The 24,309-nt window shown below is 43.9% G+C and overlaps 1 pseudogene; it reads right to left on the bottom strand.

Moving 5' to 3' along the window:
- LOC132386699 (zinc finger protein 850-like) overlaps positions 1 to 20,804 on the bottom strand; it is a 30,691-nt pseudogene extending 9,887 nt beyond the window's left edge.
- Between the last annotated feature and the right edge of the window lie 3,505 nt (positions 20,805 to 24,309).

Here is a 24,309-nt window from a genome sequence, read left to right as displayed (position 1 = left end):
CTCTATTGATTGTGAACTCACCGGAGCATCACAAGGTGGGTTAACTGAATGAGTCTCTTCACACACACGGAGCAGGTGAACGGCCGCTTCCCAGAGCGAAGCTGTTGGTGTATCTGCGATGGCCGACTGAATCCCTTCCAAAATGAGAGCCAGTGAATGACGTCACAGTGCTATAACGTCATGGCGATGTATCCAATCAGATCACGGACATGGACACGTGTTCGGGCTCTCCTTGTCGCGAGTGGGGCGCTGTCTTCTCCAACATCTCCGCCTCCACATTCAAGGACCGGCGGCATTCAAGCGATGGTGACCTGACAGATACAGCAGACTAACGTGTTTGTGAGTCCCATAGACAATTCCTTTGCCTTTTCTACACTGTTAAAAGCTTACAAAGCACGTTGGAGGGTGAAGGACAACATTTCAACTCAGGTAATTTTACTCTCCATGGTGCCTTCTGAAAAAAACTGTCACAGCTCAGAACAAGTTGGAGGAACAAGACTTCATCTTCTAACAGGCTACAGTTCCGGCATCAGGAACAATATCAAACTCTCCGCTTCCCTCTCTGTATCAAAATGGATCATTCCTCCCCTTCATCAGTCTGTGACTTGGCTCAGTCTGTCTGTCTCCTTCGCATTCTGAGCATGCGCCACACACCCACTGAGATCACATTTTATTTACACGGCTGTGACTAGAGACTTTCTGATTATTATGTCCCTCCCGGGATTTGACGGTTGTAAACTCCGAGTCAGCAATGGTATTGACCCTCAGGAGTAGGTGATTAGGCTTTTTCGTTGGAGATCGATAAACTGCCGTTAGTGTGTGTCTGGATGAGTGGGTCATTTTCAGACTGGAAGGAGGTAGCGTTTGGAGTACCCCAGAGAGCAGTCCCTGACCACAGTTGTTCACAATTTAATGTCCTGGCGGAGGCAGCGAGATGTGAGATGCCCCAGTCTGCTGGTGACGCAGAAAGAGTGGAGTTGAGGGAGGGGAGGCTATTCACATGCAATTTCGTAGCTTTGCAATCAGTACATAGTGCACTGTGGGGCTGCAGTGGCGGGTTCCAATCTGCTAATTAGATTTGCTGACCACGGTACATTGATCCGCCGGATCCCAAATAATAACGAGGCAGCGTATAGAGAAGAAGTCATCACCCCGACACAGTCATGTCAAGAAAACAACCTCTCCCTCATTGTAACGAAAACAAAGGAGCTGGTTGTGGATTACAGGAGGAATGGAGACAGGGAACAAATTCAACATTTCCAAGTCTGTTATTGACACACATGCACATTTTAGTATTGATCATGACACAATGTATTTTAAATATTGTTAATGACATAAAACATATTTACAGATTGTTACTGACAGAGAACCGTATAACTTCTGTTCCGCGTATTATCTGAATGTACTTGCCTGTGATGCTGCCACAAGTCAGTGTTTCTCTGTTCCTGTACCTTCCCGTACTTGAGCACTTGGCAATAAATTCAACAGGACCTGAGAAATCTCAGTGAGATTTGATTAGTGATGATCATCTTGGCAGCTCGGTAGGTCGAATGTATGCGACAGTACACTGTTAAATGCAAAACCCTGAACAGTGTCGATGATCAGAGGGATCTTAGACTCCAAGTTCATCGCTCCCTGAAAGAGACTGCACAGATTGATCCGGTGGTTAAGAAGGCAAATGACATGGTTGTCCTTATTAGTTGAAGCACTGAGTTCAAAAGTCGGGAAGTTGTGTTGCGGCTGTTACGAGCCTGCGGTCGGACTGTGACTGTTTCTTTAAGAGCGCCGGCGTGAGGAGGCGGGGCTATGACGTCAGTCACAGGCTGACAGCGCTGACTGTGGACTGAACCATAAGAGAGAGAGAGAGAGAGCGATCTGCAGACAGGCAGTCGGCCAGTCTAAAGAGAGAGAGAGAGAGAGAGAGCGATCTGCAGACAGGCAGTCGGCCAGTCTAAAGAGAGAGAGGGAGAGAGAGAGAGAGTGAGAGAGAGAGTGAGAGAGTGAGAGAGTGAGAGAGTGAGAGAGAGAGAGAGAGAGAGAAAGAGAAAAAAGCTGATCGCTTCAGTTAGTCGCAGCTGAGGCTTGGAACTCTCCTGTGCCCACAAGAGTGGGTTGATCATCGGTACACGGAACCACAACGAATGTGTGTGGCTGTCACTTCGTATAATCCATAGGAGTGGGTTTTGGAATATCTTGTGTTAACCCTTACCTGGGTATGTTGTGTGGTAACCCCTGGAAGACGGTAACTCGTCTGTGGACGGATTCAGCGGATAAGAACTTCGACGGCGGTTGGTTGAAGTAACGGCCGTTTCTCTACGTTTCACCCTGGATTACAAATATCTCTCTCCCATCATTTATTCCGTGGATTACTGAACTTTCCTACTTTACCATCTCAGGACTCTAAGCTTTGTTCCCTCAGGCTCGATAATCTGTGGGTTATATTTACACACATATACACATAACACTGTTAATTTCCCTTCATTTCGTTAAGTTACTATATTATAAGTCGATACTACTAAAGATAATGGTTTTAACATCAAAACCAGACTCCACTGTGAACTCTAGTGCTGCTGGTTCGTTTCTAAAACGCCACAGTTTGGAACACAGTTTTATAGAACTAGTTAGACCACATCTGGAGTGTTTCATACTGTTCTGGTCGCCCCGATTCTCGGAAGGATGTCGGGTCTTTGGAGAGGGCACAGAAGAGGTTTACCAGGACACTGCCTGGATTAGAGGACATGAGCTATAACGAGAGTTTGGACAAACTTGTGTTGTTTTCTCCAGAGCGGCGTAGGCTGGGGTGAGACTGGATGGACGTTTATAAGATTACGAGAGGAATAGATAGAGTGGATAGACGATATATTTTTCCTGGGGGTTGAAATGTCTAATACATTTAAGGTGAGTGGAGATGTGAGCGGCGTTTGCTTCTTTCCACAGAGTAGTGGGTAAACGGACATCTGTCTGGGGGTGAGAGACCAAAGCGGCCACGTGATCCCGTTTCCTGTTCACGTTTCTCTGCAGATCTGCAGCATCTGCGGGTCACTGCTCTACCTATACGTGGAGCTTTATCTTTCCCCGTTCAGACAAGGCAGTGAGATCCGGATCTGTCACGTCCTCTCGTTGTGGTGGACAATATGGTTTTTTTTTCTGCAATATTTTCAGCATGTTTCATTCCACTGTTTTTACCTGCTGAAGTGCTGCCGATGTTTCTGGGTGTCTGACCCACTTATGTGAGAATTTAGCTTTTTATAATTATCTGAGCTTCTCATAAATGTGTGCAGTTCAGTTAAGCTTCACTCCACTACTTCCAAAGCAACAACCCAGTCAGTCAAATAGTTCCACACAATTAAAATAGTTTATTACATCTTTTTTTCATTTTGTACTATTTATATAATTTAACAATGTGATAGTTATATTCTTATATTAAATCACAATTGTTAAAATCTATGGTCAAAAATTAGGTTCTACTTCTGAACGAATTTCATGACATATGCCGGTGCTTTTAAACTTGATTCTGATATTGATATGGGAGACCCACCACCAGTCACCTGATCCCACTTACCGCAGATCGTAATGAGAGATTAAAGCCTTTTCTATTTATTTGCGTTCCTCAGAAAGACAACAGTTCAGTTTCCTTCTGTGGTTCCAGAGCAGAAGCTCAGTCTGTCTAATATTTGCACACAATTAAAATGGGGAATTTGTTTATTATCATCATGTACTGAACGACAGTGAAAATCTTCCCTGACGTACCATCCACACAGATCGATACATTACAACGGTACATCGAGCTGATATACGATAAAACAATAACTGTAACAAACATTATGGCTGCAGAGAAAGTGCAGTGCAGATAGACATATGGTGCAGGGTCACTTCCAGTTACATTGTGAGGTCGAGTCCATTTTATCATTCATTTGGCTTATAACTGCAGACAGGAAGCCGTCCTTGAGCCGGGTGGTTCGCTTTAAGGCTTTTGTATCTCTTCCCCGATGGGGGAGCGGGTTTGCAGGAAGAATGTCCAGGTTATGAGGTTCTTTGTGTACAAGGCCTGCTTTTCTGAGGGAGAGGAAGTGTACGGAGAGTCCATGGAGGGGAAGCTTGTTTCTCTGATGTTCTCTGCTCTCCAAAGTTCTCTGCAGTTCCTTGCAGTCATGGGCAGAGCAGTAGCCATACAAAGGCGTGAAGTATCGACAAGAAGCTCAGAGACCTAGGCCTTCACCCTGCCTTGTGTAGCTGGATCGTGGACTTCCTGTCAGATCGCCGGCAGGTGGTAAGAGTGGGCTCCATCTCCTGTCTCTCTGACCCTCAGGACACATAACCCACAGGGCTGTCTCTTTGGCGCCCTCCTTTACTCTCTGTGCACCCATGACTTGTGTTGCCACCCACACCTTCAACCTGCTAATGAAATTGGCTGACAGCACTACATTGATTGGCCTAACCTCAAATAATAACTTTCAATCGATCAAATGCCTCCCGACAAGGTTCGGTCCAAACATACTTTTCACGCTTCTTCAGGAGATTGGTCAGAGAAAGAGCGATAGCAGCAAAGTTCTTACGAAAATATCCATCCATTCCCAGAAACCTTCTAAGAGCCTTCTTATCAGTCAGAATAGGAACTTGAGAAATTGCCTGGACTTTTGCCCGAACAGGAGCCAACTTGCTTTGACCAACAACATAGCCAAGACAGGTCACAGTGGCATGGCCAAATTCACTCTTAGCTAACTGTAAGGTCGTCCTGAGAAAGCCTGTCAAACGGCTTCTCTGCTGCAGAGATATGCTCTTCCCAAGTGTCACTCCCTGTGGCTAAGTCATCAATAAAGGCATCTGTGTGTTCTAACCCTGGAATTACAGAATCAATCATTCTCTGGAATGATCCTGGACCATTTTTTCTTCCAAAAGAGAAAACATTGTGTTCATACAACCCAGAAGGTGTCACAAATGCAGAAATTTCTCTACCTCTGTCCGTCAATGGATCACACCAATACCCTTTCAACAGATCAATCTTTGTAAGAAATTTAGCTTTTCCAGACTTATTGATGCAATCATCCTCCCTAGGGATAAGAGAGGATTCTGTTTTTGTTACTGCATTTACCTTCCCATAATCAGTGCAAAATCTAACACCACCATCAGGTTAAGGCACAATAACGCAGGGTGAGCTCCAATCTGATGCCAAAGGACTAATAATACCATTTTCATCATATATTCAATTCCTTGCTCAGCCAATTTACACTTTTCGACGTTCATGCAATATGGGTGTTGTTTAATCGGTTTGGCTTGACCAATATCTACATCATGTACTGCGACTGTGGTTTGCTTGGGAACATCGTGAAATAAATCTTTAAACATCAGGATTACTTCCTTCAACTGTTGTTGTTGCTTTGGCTGCAGATGAGCCAACTTGTTATCAATGTTTTCTGGAACAACCGAGTTCATTAGCCTAACTGGGACCATGTTTGGCTTGTGAAAATTCTCAGACGAGTCGATTGTTTCATTCTCAATATGTTTTGACAACAACACTCACAGACGGTGCCTGCTTGTCAAAATACGGCTTTATTATATTTATGTGTACCACCTGTGTTAGTTTACGTTGGTCGGGTGTTTTAATAGCATTATTCAGATCATTAATTTGAGAGACTATTTCAAGCACCTTATCTCCCACCTGGTATTTTCTTTCTCAAGCCCACTTATCAAACCAACACTTCATTTTGTTTTGAGAGATCTTTAAGTTTTGTCTCACTAGACTACAGACTTGGTGTAGTTTATTCTTGAACTTCTAAACAGAGTCTAACAAGTTAACATGTACATCCCCATCAATCCACTGTTCCTTTAACAAGGACAAAGTTCCCCTCACTATAAATTTTAAAAAGGGTTCACCGAATGCAGTTATAGGGCAGAGTGGGGCCACTGGGGTGACCTGATTCGGTTTACCCACAACTTGACAAGTGTGACAGCTTCTGCAAAAGGTCACAACATCTTTCCTCAAATTAGGCCAGTAGAATTATTACATAACTGTTTACAGTTTTATTCACTCCAAAATGTCGACCTAATGGCATACTGTGGGCCAAAGTTAAAATTTCAGCCATATAACTTTAGGAACTACAACTTGGTGAACAATTTCCCATTCCTCACTCGCTGGTATAGCAGGTGGCCTCCACTTCCTCATTGACACTTCATCATGAGATAATACCCTACTGGCACATTCTTAATCTCATCATCTGAGAGGGCTGTTTCTTTTAAAGCTTCAATCTCAGGGTCTCGGTTCTGTTCTGCTATAAACTCCTTCCTAGACAGGGATAAATCTTTCTCATCAGACTTACGACTGAATCCTGTTGAAACAATGAAGGCAGAAATTCCCTGACAAGTCATCATAACCTGAATCCCGATTTTGGCTATCATGGGTATCAGAATCATGCTGCACAGATTCGTCTGCGTCGGCATACTTTTAGCCATACTTTGAGTTCCTGCGCAGGAAGGATAAATGTTAAAATCCATCTGTGGGTCGTCAGCGGTTGTCTTAGTTGTCAACAGCGCTGCAGGAACAATTTTAGGTCATTCCCTAACAGCAAACTAACATCTTCCAATGGTAAAATGGAGTATAATCCAATTTTAACAGGTCCCAAAAGCAACCCTGACAGTAAATTTACCTTGTACAATGGCACAGAAAACATGCTACCCCCAAAGCCTTTAATAAGATTTACTTCATCAGTGTTCGTCTCATCACCAAACTTTAGAATGCTGTCTAATATAAGTGACTGAGAATCCCCAGTAACTCGAAGAATTTTTGGTAGTTGGGTTGACCCTTCCTTTACTAATACAAACCCATTTGACATAAAATGATCAAAAGCCTTCTTAATTCAGTCAGAGTTCTCAGTCCATAACTGAGCCTCAACAGAATGTTCAGAACCCTGTGGGTTTATAGGTGCGTCAACAAACTGAACACCGGCATTTGGGACTGGCTTCTTTTCATTTTTCTTATTCAGGATAGAACAATTAGCCATCACATGACCAGCTTTCTTACAATAGTAACGAGCAAGACCAGAATATTTCTCTTTCAACTGCTTCCCTTCATCCTTACTCTTGTCACTAGTCCCAGCTGTAATTTCTGGTTTACCCTGGTGATCTCTGGCACTCTTTTGGAAGCTCTTATTTGGGATAATCTTAACCTTATGAGTAAAAGCAAACTCATCTGCTATTCTATCAGACTCCTGCAAATTGGCAGTATCCTTTTCATCTAAATATGTCTTTATGTCGTCAGGAGCACACCTTTTGAATTCTTCAATTAAAACTAACTCTTTCAAGCTATTAAAATCATCATATATGTGCACCAGCGATCAAAACACACAGACTTCTCATAAGCAAATTACATATGTCCGGTTCACAGATTTCCACAAATTTCAAAACTTTTGCCTGTATGATTCTGGGACCAACTCGTAAGCTTTGAGCACAGCCTGTTTCACTATGTCACTATCAGCTGCTTCATCAACTGTCAAAGCAGAATAGGCTTGCTGAGCCTCCCCCTTTGTAAGAGAACCAACCCTCTTTTGGCCACTTTCAATTCTAAGCAACCTTCTCAAAATGCTGTAAGTATTTATCAACCTCTTTCTGATCAAATGGAGGTACCAATTTAATTTCCTGACTAGCCTCAAACTTATCACCAGTCTAAAGCTAGACCCCTTTGCTGAAACCACTGTATCTTTTCCAGCTCGAATAGCCTCTGTCTTTCTGCTTCCTCCTTCTGTTTTTCTGCCTCCTCTCTGATTTTCTGCCTCTATAGCCTCAAACTGTCTCTGCCTTTCTGCAGCCTCCATCTTTAATTTTTCTGACTCGTACTGGAGCTCAAGTTCACGAGGTTTACTTTCAGGAAACACCTCCAAGTCCTCCACTTTAAACACACCCTCAGATACATAATGTTCAGCTGTCACCCTCTGCATCTGTGCCCTCCTCATTGTCAATTTCAACATAGCAAGTTTTAACCTTCTAGCAAGACTCAACAACTCAATCCGTCTGGCATCCTCTAATGCCTCAGAGGTTCCCGCTTCCAAACAATAATCAGCATCCGCTGCTGATTTTCCACACACAAATAAATCAGAAGGGACTTCCCCAATGAAATCGATAATTAATGACTACGCCCTCATAGCTGTTCATATCCCAGATGCAGGCCCCAATTTTGTTATGAATCGTAAAGCTTTAGAAACGAATCAGCACCAATAGACTACACCTGGAACAACACACATAAAATACTGGTGGAACACAGCAGGCCAGGCAGCATCTATAAGGAGAAGCACAGTCGACGTTTCAGGCCGAGACCATTCATCAGGACTGCCTGAGACTGCCTGACGAAGGTTCGCGGCCTGAAACGTTGACAGTGCTTCTCCTTATAGATGCTGCCTGGCCTGCTGTGCTCCACCAGCATTTTGTATGTGTTTGAATTTCCAGCATCTGCAGATTTCCTCGTGGAGACTACACCAGGAGTCTGTTTTTGATCTTAAAACTATCTTTATTAGAATCTACTTATAATATAGTAACTTAAGCAAGATAAACAAAAGTTAACAGTGTTATGTGTATATATGTGTGTAAATATAAATCCAAAACTATTGAGCTAGGGGGAAACAAGGCTTGGAGTCTTCAGATGGTAAATTATGAAAGTTCAGTTCAACCACGGAATAACTGATGAGAGAGATATTTGTAATCCAGGGTAAATGTCGATAGAAGGCAATTATGTCGAATTCCGCAGGTTCCATGGTGGTAAAACAAGAGAACAGTCACTGTAGATTTTATCTGTCATCCTTCCAAATCCACATACTAATTATCACCCAAAGTGACTTGTCACAAGGCATATTGTCTTCAAGTGAATTACCACACCACACCCAGGCAAGGGGTAACACATCAGTGGTCTTCACAGGATACCCCAAATCAGATCCACTCCTATGGATCAAACGAGGTGACAACCACACATTCGATGTATGATGAATCGATAATTAACCCACACTTGTGGGCATAGGAAAATTCCAAACAGTGACCCTTGGCACCTATTTCCCTTGTATCGATCTTTCCATTTTTCCTCCTTCATCTCCGTCTGACTCTGAGTGTCTGTGTCCTCAGTTAAAACTGAACAAGCTGTGAGTGATGTAAACAAGCTGCAAGTCAAACTGATTCACCTTCCTAATCTCTCTCTCTTAAAATGACAGTCCACAGCAAACAAAACCTAGGGATTCATAACAACTGACTGGTGTGCCAGTAGTTGGGATGACTGAGTGAATCCTTTCCCACATTCTCAGCAGGTAAATGGTTCCTCTCCAGTGTGAACTCGCTGATGTCTCTGTAGTGTGGAAGAGCGAGTGAATCTCTTCCCACATTTTGAGCAGGTGAATGGCCTCTCTCCAGTGTGAGCTCGCTGATGTTCCAGCAATCTGGATGACTCAGTGAATCTCTTCCCACAGACTAAACAGATGAACGGCTTCTCCCCAGTGTGAACTCGCTGATGTACCAGTAGGGTGGATGAGTGACTGAATCTCTTCCCACATTCTGAGCAGGGGAATGGCTTCTCTCCAGTGTGAACTCGCTGATGATTCTGCAGGTCGGATGAGCGAGTGAATCTCTTCCCACATTCTGAGCAGAGGAACGGCTTCTCCCCAGTGTGAACTCGCTGGTGTTTCAGAAGGTTGGATGACAGAGTGAACCGTTTCCCACATTCTGTGCAATTGAACGGCTTTTCACCGGTGTGAGCTCTCTCATGTCTCAGTAGGTAGGATGACTGAGTGAATCCCTTCCCACATTCTGAGCAGGTGAATGGCCTCTCCCCAGTGTGAGCTCGCTGGTGTCTCTGTAGTTGGGATGATTGAGTGAATCTCTTCCCACATTCTGAGCAGATGAACGGCTTCTCCCCAGTGTGAGCTCGCTGGTGACTCTGTAGGGTGGATAACTCAGTGAATCTCTTCCCACATTCTGAGCAGGTGAATGGCCTCTCCCCAGTGTGAGCTCGCTGGTGACTCTGTAGGTGGGATGACTGAGTGAATCCCTTCCCACAGACTGAGCAGGTGAACGGCTTCTCCCCAGTGTGAATTCGCTGATGTACCAGTAGGGTGGATAACTCACTGAATCCTTTCCCACATTCTGAGCATGTGAATGGCTTCTCCCCAGTGTGAACTCGCTGATGTCTCAGTTGGCTGGAAAAAGCACTGAATCCTTTCCCACATTCTGAGCAGGTGAATGGCTTCTCCCCAGTGTGAACTCGCTGATGTACCAGTAGGTTGGATAAATCACTGAATCCTTTCCCACATTCTGAGCAGGTGAATGGCTTCTCCCCAGTGTGAACTCGCTGATGTACCAGTAGGTTGGATGACCGAGTGAATCTCTTCCCACAGACTGAGCAGGTGAAGCGCCTCTCTCCAGTGTGAACTCGCTGGGGACTCCGTAGGTTGGATGACTGAGTGAATCTCTTCTCACATTCTGAACAGGTGAACGGCCTCTCCCCAGTGTGAACTCGCTGGGGACTCCGTAGGTTGGATGACTGAGTGAATCCCTTCCCACAGACTGAACAGGTGAATGGCTTCTCCCCAGTGTGAACTCGCTGGTGTTTCAGAAGGTTGGATGACAGAGTGAACCGTTTCCCACATTCTGTGCAATTGAACGGCTTTTCACCGGTGTGAGCTCTCTCATGTCTCAGTAGGTAGGATGACTGAGTGAATCCCTTCCCACATTCTGAGCAGGTGAATGGCCTCTCCCCAGTGTGAGCTCGCTGGTGTCTCTGTAGTTGGGATGATTGAGTGAATCTCTTCCCACATTCTGAGCAGATGAACGGCTTCTCCCCAGTGTGAGCTCGCTGGTGACTCTGTAGGGTGGATAACTCAGTGAATCTCTTCCCACATTCTGAGCAGGTGAATGGCCTCTCCCCAGTGTGAGCTCGCTGGTGACTCTGTAGGTGGGATGACTGAGTGAATCCCTTCCCACAGACTGAGCAGGTGAACGGCTTCTCCCCAGTGTGAATTCGCTGATGTACCAGTAGGGTGGATAACTCACTGAATCCTTTCCCACATTCTGAGCATGTGAATGGCTTCTCCCCAGTGTGAACTCGCTGATGTCTCAGTTGGCTGGATAAAGCACTGAATCCTTTCCCACATTCTGAGCAGGTGAATGGCTTCTCCCCAGTGTGAACTCGCTGATGTACCAGTAGGTTGGATAAATCACTGAATCCTTTCCCACATTCTGAGCAGGTGAATGGCTTCTCCCCAGTGTGAACTCGCTGATGTACCAGTAGGTTGGATGACCGAGTGAATCTCTTCCCACAGACTGAGCAGGTGAAGCGCCTCTCTCCAGTGTGAACTCGCTGGGGACTCCGTAGGTTGGATGACTGAGTGAATCTCTTCTCACATTCTGAACAGGTGAACGGCCTCTCCCCAGTGTGAACTCGCTGGGGACTCCGTAGGTTGGATGACTGAGTGAATCCCTTCCCACAGACTGAACAGGTGAATGGCTTCTCCCCAGTGTGAACTCGCTGGTGAGCCATAAGGTCAAATGACTGAGTGAATCCTTTCCCAGAAATTCAGCAGATCACCAGCCTCTACCAGGTGTGGTGTGAACTGACTGGTGTGTCCACAGGTCCAACTGAATCCTTTCTCACACACAGAACAGATGAATGGCCTTGCCCAGTGTGAACTTGCTGATGTACCTTCAATTGTGATAACTGAGTGAATCTATTCCCACTGTCTGAGCGGGTGAACAGCCTTTCTCCTGTGTAAGATGACTGGCTTGCTATTTGGTCAAATGATCAATTGAATCCCTCTCCACAGTCTGAGCAGGAAGGATAGTCGATTGAATCCCTTGCTCCACTTCTTAAATATCCAGACAGAGACAGCAAAACTGGCGTTTTCTGTTTGAGATCCCCGGCGACAAATTCCTTCTCGTTTTTAACCTGTGAAAAGATTTACAAAATCCATCAATGGGTTTAGGACAACATTTCAGATGAGATTACTTGAGTTGCCATGGTTTGACTTGGTATCACACTGTTACAGTGAGGTTCAACCCAAGTTGGACAGAGAAATCATCTTCTGACTGGGCAGAGTGCTGGTATCTGGAATGACCATCAATTCCCTGAAGCTCCTCCTGTCTCTATAAGAATGGGGCATTTCTGCCGTCTCCAATCTGTGACCTGGCTCAGTCTGACTCTCTCCGTTGGTATTATTCCCTGTTCCTGCTGAGCTGCATGGGTGCCTGGCCCCACAGTAACTGAAACAGTCTCACGCAAATTGTCTTTGTGGATGTGCATCTGGGAATTCTTTTATGTATTATTAACTTAAAGTGCTACAGCTTTAACACCATATAAAAAAATTCCTGCTGAGATGACTGGTTGGTCCGCACAGCTGGTAAAAGGGGTTAGAGTGAATTTTTGTAATATTTCAAGTTCTTGTAGAAAAGTACAACACAGAAACAGGTCCTTTGGGCCATCTAGTATTGTGCTGAACTATTTAAATTGCCTCTCCCACACTCCTACAATCCAGGTACCTACACGAACTTCCTAAATGTTGAAATCGAGCTCGCGTGCACCACTTGTGCTGGCTGCTCATTCCAAACCTAGATGACAATCTGTCTGCAGAAGTTTCCCCTCATGTTCCCCTCAACATTTCACCTTTCACCCTTAACCCCTGGCCACTGGTTGAAGTCCTACCCAATCTCAGTGGAGAAAGCCAGCTTGCATTTACACTATCTATGCCCCTCTACCACAATCAAATTTCACCTCAATCTTCTACATTCCAAAGAATAAAGTCCTGACCTGTTCAATCTTTCCTTATAACCCAAGTCCTCCAAACTTGACAACAGCCTTGTGAATTTTCTCTGAAATCTTTGAATCTCTTTTAAATCTTTCCTGTCAGTAGGTGACCAAAACATCACACAATACTCCAAATTAGGCCTCTTTTACAAGTCAACATAATATCCATCTATTGTCAGGATTTGTTTCACGAAAGCCAATGGGCTAAAATCTTTCTTTCCGTCACTATCTAACTGTGATACCACTTTCAGTGAATTAAGGACTTGTATTCCCAGGTCCCTTTCTTCTACAACACTCCTCCGTGCCCGACCAGTCACTGTGAAAGACCTCCCTTGGTAGGTCATACCAAAGTGCAACAGCTCACACTGGTCTGAATTAAATTCCATTTTCCATTTCTCAAACCATTTTCCCAGGGGGTCCAGATTGCACTGCAAGCCATGATAGTCTTCCTCGCTGTCCACTACACCACCAGTCTTGGTGGTCATAAATCTGCTAATCCAGTTGACCACACTATCATCCAGATTACTGATCTAGATGACAAACCACAACAGATCTAGCACTGATCCCTGTGGCAACCACTAGTCACAGGCCTCCAGTCAGAGAGGCAACCATCTGCTACCACACTCTGGCTTCTGCCAAAGACAGTGTCTCATCCAATTTACTATCTCACCTAGAATGCTGAGTGACTGAACCTTCTTGACCAACCTCCCATATGAGACTGTGTCAAGTGCCTTGCTAACGTCCATGTAGACAACATCCACTGCCTTGTCTTCAGCCACTTTCCTGATAACTTCCTCAAGAGACTCTGTAAGACTGGTTAGACATGACCTACCATGCAAAAAGCCATGCTGTCTATCCTTAATCAGTCCACATCTAGCCAAATACTTATATTTCCGGTTCCTGCACATAAGTTCCAGTAACTTCCCCACTATTCACTACTAGTCACCACTCCGTGGGTTTGGAGATTTCCCTTGAATTTCATAGAATGATAGAAATCTATAGCACATTACAGACCCTTTGGCCCACAGTGCTGTGCCGACTATGTAACTTACTCTAGAAGCTGCCGGGAGTTTCCCTAGCGCATAGTCCTCTATTTTTCTGAGCTCCATGTAACTATCTAAGAGAGTGTTAAAAGTGCCTGTTGTATCCGCCTCGACAACCGCTGCTGGCAGTGCATTCGACACATCCAACACCCTCTGTGTAAAAAACCTACCCCTGACATCCCCTCCGCATATATTTCCAAGCACCTTCAAACTATGCCCCATCCTGTTAGCCATCTTAATGCTGGGAAAAAACCTCTGTCTATCCACACACTCAATGCCCCTCATCATCTTATACACCTAAAAAAGGCTCCAAACATAAACAAGGAAATTTTACATTGCTCTGAGGATTTGTTAGAAGTAAACAAAATTATGAGGGTATAGATAGGGTAAATGCAAGCAGCTTTTTCCACTGAGGTTGGGTGGGATGACAACCAGAGGTCATGGGTAAGTGGGGAAGGTGAAAGTTTAATGGGAACATTTGGAAAAGTTCTTTGCTGAAATGGTCGTGAGAGTGCAGAATGAGATGTCAGCACTAGTGGAGAATATGAGCTCGATTTCACCATTAAGAGAAGTTTGACAGGTACCTGGATGGTAGGGGTACGGAGGGTGATGATCCCGGTGCAGGTATTTGCATTAGAGAGATTAAATGTTTTTGGCATTGACTAGATGGGCCAAATAGCCTGTTTCTGTACTGAACTTCTCCATGTTTCTGTGACAGAGAAGCTGGCCAAACTTGTTTGGAAGGGAAAAGGTAGGAGTGACAATGGAGCAGCAATGGCTGGAGTTTCTGGGAGCAATTCGAGAGCTGAGTAATCGATACATCCCAAAGACGTGGAAGCATTGGAATGGCAGCAGGGCACAACGTGGGTTAAATGAGAAACCAAAACCAACATAAAAGCAGAGGAGAGGGCAAACAAAAGAGCAAAAGACCATTAGGAAGCTTTTAGAATCCAACAGAAGACAACTAAAGGAAACTCAAATGAGTTTGGGAGTGGAATTATGAAATGGCTGTCATTAATGAGTTCTGGTTGCACCCAACAGTCCGCAGCATTTAGAGGAACGAGATATCCAGGGCCTCAATATCTCTTGAAAACCAAGATTCCCTGCACTCGTTACCATTCAACTTTTATTTTGTCAGACACATACAAACTCTACACCCTTAAAATTTCACTTCTGAAGAACTCCCACTTACCAAGTACTCCTTTGCTAAAAAACATCCTGTCCCAATTAACGCTTGTCAAATCCTTGCAAATATCATAAAAAAATTGGCCTTTCTCCAATTTAGAATCTCAAGAGAGGTCTAGGCCTCTGCTTTTCTGTATTTACTTGGAATCTCATGATCAGTAGATACAAAGTGTTCCCATACACTAATTTCTGTCACTAGCCCTAGATCACTTCCCAATAGCTTATTGCACACTTCTACATAGGGAATTTTACATACTGATTAAGGTAGATTTGATAAGCTCTACCCCATCTAGTCCTTTTACAGCCTAGGATTCCAGTCAATAAACGGAAAGTTAAAATCATTCACTTTATCAACCTTTGTTTCTTGGCATAGTCCGCAATCTCTCTACAGATTTGTTCCTTGAAATCCATCAGACTGTTGGGCGCAAGCAAGTCCAAGTAATGACTACAATATCATAATTTCATGTCCTGAGGTCTGAATGACATCTGTTTGATGTCAAAAAAAGAACCTTGCCCTCAATGTCACTGAAACAAAGGAGCTGGCTGTAGACTACAGGAGAAATGGAGACAGGCTGACCCAGGATCTGGGGCTGAGAGGGTGAACAGCTTTAAGTTCCCTGGCACACACAACACTGAGGATCTCACCGGGTCTGTACATACTGGCTGTGTGGTGAAAAAGGCACAACAGCACCACTTTCACCGCAGGCGGTTCAGGAAGTGTGGGACGGGGCCCCAAATACTAACAACTTTCTACAGGGGCACAATTGAGAGCATCCTGACTGGCTGCATGACTGCCTGGTATGGGTGCTGTACTTCACTCAGTTGCAGGACTCTGCAGAGAGTGGTGCAGACAGCCCAGCGCATATGTAGATGTGAACTTCTCACTATTTAGGACATTGACAAAAACAGGCGTGTAAAAAGGGCCACTGTGTAAAAAGGATCATTGGGGACCAGAGTCACCCCAACCACAAACTGTTCCAGCTGCTACCATCTGGGAAACGGTAGCACAGCCTGAAAGCCCGGATCAACAGGCCCAGGGACAGCTTCTTCCACCAGGCCCTCTGATTGATTAATTCATGCTGATACAATTGTACTTTTATTTATCCTGACTGTCCTGTTGTACATACTATTTATTATAAACTATTATTAATTTCACATTGCACATTTAGACAGAGACGTAACATAAAGATTTCTGCAACTCATGTATGAAGAATGTAAGTAATAAAGTCAATTCGATTCAATTCACCCTCTCCACTATCTATTCTGTCATTCTGGCTCCAATCCTCCCTGCAACTTTAGTTTAACCACCCACCCCACAGGGGAGCACTAGCAAACCTTGCCACTAGGATATTCGTCCCTTTCTACTTCTGTTCCACTAACTAACAAATCCCCTATCACCCCTTTGACTTTCCTCTGCCAGGTAATTCCCCCCAACAGTTTCTAAAGTGTCCACCTGTTGTTGTGTGGGATAGCAACAAGAGTACTCGGCGATGGCTATTTAACCTCATTCCCCTTCCTGACTCTCACCCAGTTTCCTGTGTCCTGCACCCTGGGTACAACTCACCTCTCTGCACATCATACCTATCACACCCTCTGACGCTTGGATGATGCACAATTCATCCATTTCCAGCTCCAACTCCTTAAAGTGCAGCTGGATATACACCTTCTACGTGAGGGCGTCAGGGACACTGGAGGTCTCCCCACCTTCCCACCAATGTCCCCTCCAATTTGTAATGACCAGTGTGTGCAAAAACCTTGTACTGTACAATTTTTACCCAGTGACAACAACATGTGCAAACTGAATTTTATATAGAGAGGTATTCATTTCAACAGCGAGCAAGTCACTGTCAGTAAGAACTTTAATCTCCTCTGGTTGAGTCTTGATTGAGTTCATCTGCACTCTCACACAACCTATGTAACAGGTTAATGAAGGATTTACTCGCCGCTGCTTTTGCAAACCACCTATTTGTGATTTTCTTGCTAAATGATGCTTTCAATTTCAGATTTCCAAATATCACTCCACTTCTTCCCACTTGAAAATTCTCCAGCAACTCTTGCATCACCACAATACACACAGTATTGTACATAAGTATTTCCCCTGAAGTCTCACCCAGGTGACTGAAAGTGGTGAAGTCAGTGATGGTAATGCCAAGGAATACTGCCTTTAAGGGTGGTAGTCTGTCTCCCTGGAGTCTGGCATTTGTGATGTGAAAGCTACTCGTTGGCCAGGGCAAAGGTGTTTGATATCATTATGTAGCCAGACAGAATTGGTTCTGTCTGGCTACATGTTCTCACTGGTAGAAAAATGCAGACCGAGAGGAGGTAGAACAAGCAACACACACAAAATGCTGGAGGAACTCAGCAGGCCAGGCAGTATCTATGGAAAAGAGTACTAATGCTGAATTCCTCCAGCAATTTGTGTGTGTAGCTTGGATTTCCAGCATCTGCAGATTTCCTCTTTGTGATTGGAGGTAGAACAAAGATGATTTTCTCAACTGGTGATGTAAAAGATTTTAGAGCCATAGAATAGAACACTGCAGCACAGTACAAGCCCTTCAGCCCTCCATGTTGTGCCAACCCATATAAACCTTAAAAAAAAAGAACTAAACCCACACTACCCCGTAACCCTCCATTTTTCTTTCATCCATGTGCCTGTCCAAGAGGATGTTAAATACCCCTAATGTTTTAGCCTCCACCACCATCCCTGGCAAGTCATTCCAGTCACTCACAACCCTCTGTGAAAAAAAAAAACTTACCCCTGATGTCTCCCCTAAACTTCCCTCCCTTAATTTTATACATATGCCCTCTGGTGTTTGCTGTTGGTGCCCTGGGAAACGGGTACTGACTATCCACCCTGTCTATGCCTCTCGTAATCTTTTAGCCCTCTATCAAGTTCTTGACCAGGCATGGTCAAACTACGGCCCACGGGCCATATGCGGCCCGTTAAGCTTTTTAATCCGGCCCGCAGAACTTGATGAAATTATATTAATAAACCTTGTTAACGTCTTTTCCCCGCAATTCTGGTGTTTTCCCAATAGATGACGCACTCTATATACATTGACCTTTGTTGAGGTGCAGCGTATTACTCCACATTTGCGCTTTACTCTTTGTTCAGCTCGACCTATTTGTGTGAACAGGCGTTCAGCGACATGAACATCAACAAAGCCAGCCACAGATCCAAGTTAACTGACCAACACCTCAGATCCATCCTGAGAATCGCCACAACAAAACTAAATCCAGACTTTGATGCGCTGGCTAAAAAGGGAGACCAACAACACTGTTCCCACTGAAATTAAAAATAAGTTTCTTCGTTGTGTTATGTAAAAAATGCATTTGAAAATATTTTTTTCAATAAGCCTTACATGTTACATGTCATTGCTATTAAGTGATGGACACGAGTAGTGCGCAGGTGCACGTACGTTCTCAAAATAAAAAATGCGCTCCAGATCAAATAACGCGCTCCGCATACTGGCACGCTGGCATTGTTCTGTCTTTGTGCTGGTCGTTGTTGAGTTTTGGCACAGGGGACTATTGAATAAGAAGGAGGAGGACAAGTAGACCTGCATCTCCTACCGGTTTTGAAATAAAGACAGTCAGGAGGAGAGTGATGATGATAATATCCTGAAGGATAACAGAATTTTCAGTGCTTTAAAATAATAACTGTTACTATTTAAAAAAGCTGTATTTTATTCATTTAATTTTCAGTGTTTTAAAAGTCATTTCAATAAATAGCTAAATACCATGGGACTTCAAAGACAGATATTTTGTTGTAATGCATTTGTTCATTTTCAATTGAAATTAAAGCACATGTTTTCTACATATCCCATGATATTTTATTTTCTCTTATGAGGTGTATTACCAAAACACTCCGTCCATCTGCTCCTGGTCTGGCCCCCCTGTCAAATTTTAGAACCCTTTGTGGCCCACATGTCAAAAAGTTTGCCCACCCTTGTTCTAGACCTTTCATATTATTTCACATTTCATAAAGATTGAAACAGAATAGGCTGAAACACACTGTTCAAAAGTGCTGGCGTTCAATCCACTTGGTGCATTGACTCATTACATTTTTTGGGTGTATGTTTGTCAGAAACACATCCAACAGATTTCCCATCAGAAGTGCAGGAAAATTCTGGACCTGATTTCAAATGAACCACTGAGCACTCTGAAAAAAAGGTGCGGCAGAGGCCGATTTCTCCCTTGTGCTTTTATTTTTAGTGTGAACTATGTGACATTGATGGTGATTAATGATCATTACTTTCAGGCGACAGCCCTCCAAACATGTGACGAACCACAGTAAAACTTAGTGAACCTGCCATGGTTGGGTCTTGGGTGTCGGACCAGCAGATTTTCTGTATTATTAGATGTTCTCATATTAATACATCATACCTCACTTCCAAATCACTGTTTTTAGACATCACATTACAGAATGATGCGTTCCACATAACCTGCAAGTTTAAAAGAAGCTCAGAAAATAAGGTCAAAGTAAGTTTCAAAGGCATCTCGGAAACAGAAACGTGCAAGTTTAAAGGGAGCAGAGATACCTGACTGACCTGCATGAGGTGTTGAGCTACCTAAAATGCATTCTTGAACGTATAATGTAGATTTAAAGCATTAATTGGATTTAAATTATTTTATTAAATTAACATTATCTTGGATCTCTTAATGGTAATTCACATTTAATGTAGGATCAACCTTTCTGCATTTGGATGACTACAATCTTTGTTCTTTTCTTTCGAAAAATGCAGTCACATCATAACACTATTCAAACTTCACACCAAAAGTCTTCTTTTTCCCCCTTCTATTTTTTCCCAGGAAAAAAATACTATAAACTTTTTGCTATTTAAAATTGGTAACATTTATCAATTCATGCTGTTGTTTAAAATTAAATTGCTTAACTCCATGAAGCAAACTTGCAAGTTCACTAGCTAATAAAGAATTGAACAAAGAGGATTGTATATTTTACGCACAAAGCAGCATAATATCAATGCTCCTACATCATAAATTGGGAGACAAATGTACACATCCCAACCTTATTAGGTATTTGTACTCAAGTTTTCCCACAGATGGTGAACTGCTAATCTTGGCTGGTTCATCAGGCACAGCATGGAGTAGATCTGAAGGGAGGTGGAGTGGTTTGTGTATTTGCAGCAGTGCTGGGAGGAAAAATCAGCATGAATGATGAATGTCTTTAATGTCCCTTCCTATAAAATGCTCGACAGATGGTTCACACTTATTTGACCTTGAGCTTTTTTTTTAAAAACCATATTACACTTTAGTCAGGATTACTTAGAATTTCAACATCTCTCTTCCAGTGAAAATAATAAGTGGGAAGGGGTATAATTTAAAGATCCTATATATTCAGTTTAATCCACCCCGTTCTAATGAAATGTTTATTCAGTTATTTATGCTATTGACAAGGCTCTGAATAAAGCAAATGAGGACCAATAGGTGTGATCCATTCTTACCAGTTCAATGGCATAATTTTAAACTCACTTCTCCAAGTTTTCACATTTAGGAGCAGAATCACAAGAAGAGGTGGCAAATGACCAGGGAAAGCTTCACACAGAATCACAGAATAATTATTATAAAATTATTGTTGGCATGAAAGGAGATCATCAACCAGAACTATCCTCTCAATTCCAATCCTTTTCTCTTGCTCTGCATCACTCAAAAATTCACTCTCATTTCCTTTCCAATTCTATTTGAAAGTACTGTCTTAGTCTTCGACAGTACTGTCCTGTGGATATCCAGTAACTGTGCTCTGGAAGTCCAATCCAAAGTAGAATCTTTGCTAATCTACAATACTAGCACTGTACCTCCCCATACTTTATCCCTATTTTCTAATCACAGGAAAGACTAAGTACTAATTTAAAACAAAGGCTAAGATTTAAACTTTCATCTTATGGTGATGATCATCTAATGTTATACTGCTATATATAAATAAAAGTGGTGATAGATAAGTTTGTGGCCTAAGGTAGAAGGAGACAATTTTAGAAAATCCAGCACATCTATTTTTCAGCATAGTCCACTCCTACATTTACACACTTAGTCCAGCGGTCGTGTAACATACGAATCTTGGACCTCCAGAGAGTGTCCACAGACGGGTTTTGTTCCCTTTCTCCGAGTTCCTAATCCTTTCATTTAGATAGCTGGAGCTCAGCTCTGTCTGAGAGATCCATCGGTTCCCATTCCCTCATCAGCCGGGAGCTCCCCGGGGCCCGTGTACGGATCGTGGAGCTGAGAGAGAGGGAAGAGGGCAGGACTGTCCCGGGGTTGCTGGTCACGGTGTCCGAAATTCAGAGGAATTATCCCGAAGTCGGTGTTTAAGATAAAAACACGGAGAATCGCTCTTACCTGCAACCGACATTTTCAAGGCCTCGTGTGCTGCGCGCATGCGTGATACTCGGGGATGTCATCAGCCTGACGCTTGCGCAGTTCATCAGTGCTTCAGCGCCTGATAAGATTTATTTGCGCAGGCCCTTTTGGGTAATACCGGTGCCATTAAACAGTTCTTGAAGTACCGGTTCAATGTCCATATCTCATTTTTTTTCGGGTATATAGAAAAAGTCTGCAGCTTTTTTAACGCAGGAAGCGGCTCACATGAGCAATATACTCAATATCAACGTGTATTTAATGCCAAAGTAAAATGTGGATATAAAACACAAGAGATTCTGCAGTGGCTGGACATACAGAGACGCGCACACACACAAAATGCTGGAGGAGCTCTGCAGTTCAGGTAGCAACTAAGCAGGGGAGTCCACAGTCTAGGCATGCTGAAGAGGCTCGGTCTAAAAGTTGTTTATTTATTCCTTTCCACAATTGCTGCCTGATCTTTTGATTCCCACTCGTATTTTGCAGAAACTAACCATCTTTTTTTTCGGTCAACCAGTTTCCAAATTTTTCTGATCTTCCCTTTGTAGCCATATCCTGCTGGTCTGATTCCTCCTCCTCCTCGTAAACTCCAGACCCCATCTCTGTCTGGAGCCCCAAAGCCTGACTCAGGCTGGCAACTCTTTGGTTTCTGACTCTGCTCCATCGAAGATTCACTCGCTAGTCTGCTGTCAGACTTTAGAGGTGCGTTGTGTTACGAGACCGCAGGTTCGTTTACTGTGAGTGTCGCTTTGAGTGCCTGAGTGAGGCGGGTCTGTGACGTCACACAGGCGCTGCAGCAGAGACAGAGGGGGGAGGAGAGGAAGAGTGAGAGAGACTTCAGCTTGTCACTGCTATGCCCAAAAGATTGGGTTGATCATCGGCACGCAGTGCACAACGGATGTGTGACTGTCACTTCGTATCATCCATATGTGTGGATTTCCCTTACCCGGAATCGGGGTGTTTTGTGGTAACCACATGAAGACGATATTCTTGTGACTGTCACCTGGTGATATTTCTAAGTGTATTTCGGAACTAATCGACGGATAAGATCTTCGGCGACTGTTATTCCGTTCACCCAGCGTGGAATGTGTGTGGAATTCTTCGTAATTGCCTTCTCTCTACATCTTCGTGTGGATTTACAAATCTCTCCTCTCACTCACTTGTTCCGTAGATTACTGAACTTTCCCACTTTACCATCTTAAGACTTTAAGCATTGTTTCCCAAGTTTGATAGTTTGGAATACGTACAACACCGTTAATTGCTGTTTATTTCGTTCAATCTTTTAGATTTGGAGTAGATACTAATGAAGAGAGTGGTTTTAACATCGAAACCTGACTCCGTTAGTGATCTATTGCTGCTGGTACATAACAATTGCAACAACCCGGCTGTCTGAAGCACAGTCCTTTAAAATAGGTGAAAATGACACAAAACATTGAAAAGAGCGGAGAAGGAGTTTAACCAACTTCGTCCGGAGCCCTGAACAACGTCACAACCACAGTGAGCTCATCGTCTTGTTCAGCCCGGAGAAAATCATGCAGGAAATTCATGCAGGTGTCTAAGATGATGAGAGGCATTGGTCGTGTGGATAGCCAGAGGCTTTTTCCCAGGGCAGAAACGGCTAACACGAGGGGGAATAGGTTTAAGCTGCTTGGAAGTAGGTACAGAGGAGATGTCAGAGCTAAGGTTTTAAAGCAAAGAGTGGTGTGTTTGTGTAGAATGCATTGCCAGCGATGGTGGCAGAAGCGAATACAATAGAGTATTTTAAGAGTCTCTTAGATAGGTACACGGAGCTTAGGAAAATAAGTGGCTATGCGGTAGGGTAATTTTAAAGCAGTTTCTAGTGTAAGTTACATGGTCGGCGCAACATTGTGGGCCAAAGCGTCTGTAATGTGTTGTAGATTTCTATGATTCTCTGAAATTCAAGAGAAATCTCCTATCCCACGGAGCGGTGACTAGTTGTAACCTGTCATCACAGGGAGAGTGAGAGGGGAACGGCAGGGGTAGATTTTAATATACTGATATGGAACAGAAACATGGGCAGGGACCAGATGGACAGAGTGGCCACTCTAGTGTACATTGTGAGTGTGTTAGAGACGATAAGAACCTGAGACACGGGATTTGATACAGAGCTGATTTATCTATCACAGCTCCACAATATTAAACACCAGTCTAGTTTAAGACTAACATCAGCAGAACGGACTCCTCCAATGCTCAGTGACCAGGGTTCAGTCCTGGGTGCGATGAGCAGCCGCAAGAACTGCAGAATCTGACAGTAACAGTCCCTCATGAACCCACAGCTGCCTTCAGTCACCGTGATGGTTAAACATTTAACACGGAGCTGATTTGAACTTCCTCCCTGATGTGAAGTTGCTGGTGTTGCAGCATCTGGGATAGTTGAGTAAAACTCTATGCTCACTCCGGACAGAAATGTGGCCTCTATTTATTGTGAACTCACCGGAGCATCACAAGGTGGGTTAACTGAATGAGTCTCTTCGCACACACGGAACAGGTGAACGGCCGCTTCCCAGTGCGAAGCTGTTGGTGTATCTGCGATGGCCGACTGAATCCCTTCCAAAATGAGATCCAGGGAATGATATCTCACTGCTCGGAACGTCATGGCGATGTATCCAATCAGATCACGGACATGGTCACGTGTTCGGGCTCTCCTTGTCGCGAGTGGGGCGCTGTCTTCTCCAGCATCTCCGCCTCCACATTCAAGGATCGGCGACATTCAAGCGCCGGTGAACTGACAGATACAGCGGAACTAACGAGCTGTTGTGTTTGTGAGTCCCAGCATGAAAGTCGTTCAGAGAGAAAAATCAAACTCCCACCCCAACCCCAGCTTAAAAAAAAACGGCATCCCGATCATCAATCTACAAACCCCACCCCTCTGGACAAAAGGGAACAATAACATCGAGCCCCCCCCCCCCCAAAGGAAACAAC

This window comes from Hypanus sabinus, unplaced genomic scaffold (assembly GCF_030144855.1).
Source record: "Hypanus sabinus isolate sHypSab1 unplaced genomic scaffold, sHypSab1.hap1 scaffold_126, whole genome shotgun sequence".
NCBI lineage: Eukaryota > Metazoa > Chordata > Chondrichthyes > Myliobatiformes > Dasyatidae > Hypanus > Hypanus sabinus.
This window is presented reverse-complemented; position numbering and strand designations above follow the sequence as displayed.